At 43.6% G+C, this 3,970-nt stretch overlaps 1 pseudogene; it reads left to right on the plus strand.

Moving 5' to 3' along the window:
* Positions 1-473: 473 nt before the first annotated feature.
* LOC106848127 (tubulin alpha-3 chain pseudogene) lies at positions 474-1,295 on the plus strand (annotated as a pseudogene).
* Positions 1,296-3,970: the final 2,675 nt, after the last annotated feature.

Here is a 3,970-nt window from a genome sequence, read left to right on the forward strand (position 1 = left end):
CTGCCCTGCACAATCCGTGGGAATCTCATCTGGGAAACAACTGTCTTTTCTGGTTTGCTGCTCCACCTGGATCTCCACTGCCTCTGTCCACTCCAGAAAACTTCAAACCAAATCCTGGCAGGCAGTACCTGTGACTGACAAGGTTTCTGTTTCCTCCATCCCTCCCCTATGGGCCTGGTGTTAGGCAGAGGATCCTGCCAGTTTTTGGGTCTTCTGCCTAGACCCCTCAGCTTTCAGAAAAAAACAATATTATGTGTTAGGTCAATGTCCCTTAGTCCCAAGGAAGGACCAGAGGCCACATCACAAAGAAGAAAAAAGAGAATTGTACTTCTTGGGTCTTCGTAGATGCCAGTGCACAGGTGACTGTGATCACTACAATCCCTAGCATAAAGATGAGGGAAAAACAAATAAATCTCTCTGGTTTTGGGTCTGAAACCACCACTATACAGACTTTTGTCCAAGCCTAAATATAGATGTGTCTCGTTGGGTCCCTACAACAATATGTATTATTAGTGTTGATATGGACCACGTACACCAACCTCAATTGAGTGACTTGGCATATCCTGTCCTCCATCTTGACCTCCCTGCAATTCAATGGGCCCTGAATGTCAAACTGACAGAATTCCAGACTGACCTGGTCACATCCGCTCGCATCCACTTCTTCCTATCCACCTATGCCCTGGTCAACTCAGCCAAGAAGGCTTACCACGAGAAGCTGTTCATGGCTGAGATCACCAATACCTGCTTTAAGCCAGCCAACTAGATGGTCAAGTGTTACCCTTGCCATGGCAAGTACATGGCCTGCTACGTGTTGTACAGGGGCACATGTTCCTGAAAGATCCCAATGTGGCCATCACCACCATCAAGTCCAAGCACACCATCCAGACTGTAGATTGGTGCCCACTGGATTTAAGGTAGGCATCAGCTACCAGCCCCCGACTATGGTCCCTAGTGGAGACCTGGCCAAAGTGTAGCAGTCTGTGTTCCTGCTGAGCAACTCCACCACTATCACTGAGGCCTGGGCCCACCTGGACCATAAGTTTGATCTCTTGTACACAAAGCAAGCCGTTGAGCATCGGTACATGGTGGAAGGCATGGATGAAGGGAAGTTCTCTGAGGCCTGGGAGGACCTGGCAGCTCTGGAGAAAGATTACAAAGAGGTGAATGTGAATTCTGTGGAAGCAGAAGCAGAAAAAGGGGAAGAATACAGAATAGGAGAATGTGGCAGGCATTCCTCTGTTTCACTCTCTCTTGCCACCCTTCAGCACGGCTGGGTTCAAGTTGCTTACAATTAAAGTTTCTGTATTAAAAAAAATATCAAGGACAGCCTGGTGGTACAGCAGTTAAGTTCATGTGCTCCACTTCGGGGGCCTGGGGTCACCGGTTTGGATCCTGGACGTGGACCTATGTACTGCTTGTCAAGCCATACCGAGGTGGTGTCCCACATATAAAATAGAGGAAGATGGGCATGGATGTCAGAGCCAATCTTCCTCAGCAAAAAAAAAAAAAAGGATTGGCAGCTGGTGTTAGCTGAGGGCTAATCTTCCTCAACACAAACAAACAAAATGTCAATGTATGCCTCTGCTAGCTTTTCCCCATACGCCTTTACAAGAACTGCTACAGTTAGGGCCATTGTAGAGAAGTATGTGGAAGACTTTAAACCTACCTGCCTCATGGGCTATAGCAAATAACCTGGCCATTTGATCCGGTCACTGGCAAGCCTTGACATGATATATAAAGCGAACCACCGTATAGGGAAAATACATTTGGATAAAAATGAGTTCTGCTATTAAAAAGCTTTTTATAACCCATGTGGATGCTCACCAGAGTTCTCTACACTGAAAAGGAGAAATATAACCAATAATAAGACTATGTTTGTCAACTAAATTTTGAGACTAAACTGTCTTCTTCCCCAGAGCAAGTAAATATGCAACTGATCGTCTCCTGGATCTGTGAGAAGATGGCCCATGGGAATTCCGACACCATCCTAGACTGGGCCTACATGTATGGAATGCCATTATCCTCAAAAAAATCCCAGAACAACATGGAAAGGCCTGTTTTGTCTGCCAGATTCCAGCCAAGGCTCAATACATTGCACAGGGACAGATTCCTGAGCCAGTGGGCCAGGACATTCTTGGCAAGTAGTTTCATGTTGGTCCTCTTGTCCTATTCAGAGGGTCTCACTGGATTCTGCCGGTAGTTGACAATTTTTCAGGTTTGGCCTGGCCATCTCCATATGTTCTACTGACATAGGCCACAAAATCCAAGCCCTACAAGACATTTAGTCCCTCTTTAGGCTTCTTGAGCACATTGTGTTTGGTAATGGCCCTGGATTTGTGGTCCAATCTACACATCAGTTGGCCCAATCACGGGGCATATGATGGACTCTCTATGTTCCATATCAGCCCGAAAGCCACAGGGGTGATTGAGCATTTTAATAGAAAATTAAAGAACAAGCTTAAGTGGCTGGTGGAAGGAGACAAGACAACCCCAGTCTGGACTACAGATCTCAAGCAAGGAATCTGGAGCCTCAATATAGCGATCCCTTAAAAGGGCGTTTCTCATCTGTGCCACGTTTGATCAGATGGTCTGTCTGCTTCCTAAAATTGTACATCCTTCCTTCACAATTTTTGACATTTTAGTCTCTATGGGGTCCCTGCAAGGGCCTTCCATTGCCTTGGACCTCTTTTTGAAGACCCAGATAGAAGAAAAATTAAGATAACTATTAAACAGCGATGGATAAGAGATTATGTAAATCCATTTTAAAATGTTTTAAAAATTTAAGATTTATGCTAATTCTTAAACTTGATATATTTATATAAAAATGTCTTTCTGTAAAAACTCTTTTATTCCTTTTGCATATAACACTTCTAGACAGAGACTGGATTAAAATAGGAGATATTTTTTAAAATGTAGTTTTAACTACTAAATGGAACACATTGATAATAACAAAAACAATAAAAACCTAAAACCTAGCATCTAAGGAGGTATAGAGAACAGGAGAGGACATAAATGATCTTTGTTTATTAGAAATGTTCTTAAAAGCTTTTGTCTCATTTTGAAGAAAAACCCCCAGTACCATTTTCCAAGCTACTGTGAGTGCTTTGGATTCATACTGCTGAGACAATAATCGCACTTGACAGTGCTAACTATGAGACAGCAGAGGATGGCCTCAGCTCCTGCACTTTCCACTCGAAACATCTTCACATGTCATCTATAGTCAGGAAGCCAACAAACTGATATCACAGATAAATAAAACTGTTTGGAGCTGACTGTCTCAATCAGGTCATTTGGAACCGAGGACTAAGCGGAATTATATGGAGTAGACTAGAAACCTTAGAGCAGAAGGCCACGATGGGAGGCCGCATTGAGAGCCCTGTTAACCTAACTGCCTGTTTAACGTATGCCCTGTTTGGAGTGCCATGACATTGCAAATTCTTTGTTTCCAAATGGAGAGATCGCATGTGCCCTCTGGGATAGTACTTCTTATATTTGTACCCTATTGTGACACTGCCTCAGACCTGGAAGACATTCAGGTCAGCATCAATTTACTTGCCAGAGGTGTACTGTGCCTAAATTGATGCCTTAGGCCAGGGAAAAGAAATCACACAAAAAAACTTAAAGAGGAAGCCTCCTGGCTTCCTAAAATAAACTTTAATGGGCTATGGGACATCTTTTCCTAGCTTGGTAACTATTGGGACTCATGATTACATTCAATCCTCCAGGAAAGCCTGCTCATCTAATTTGGAGAGATCTTGATCATCGCCCTAGTGCACTGTTGCTTCAGACTAATTACCTGGTTTTTGTCACAACCCCTTAAAGTCCAACTCATTTGGGTCTGTGATGGGATAGTATGTTTCTTGCTGAAGTCTGGAAAAATCAAGAGGTAAAGTTGAGGACTCTGGTTCCTAGCCAAAAACATTTGGGTGATTTTTCAGACCCAACCACAGGCAATTACAAAAGTTTTACC

This window comes from Equus asinus, chromosome X (genome assembly GCF_041296235.1).
Source record: "Equus asinus isolate D_3611 breed Donkey chromosome X, EquAss-T2T_v2, whole genome shotgun sequence".
In the NCBI taxonomy this organism is placed as follows: Eukaryota; Metazoa; Chordata; class Mammalia; order Perissodactyla; family Equidae; genus Equus; species Equus asinus.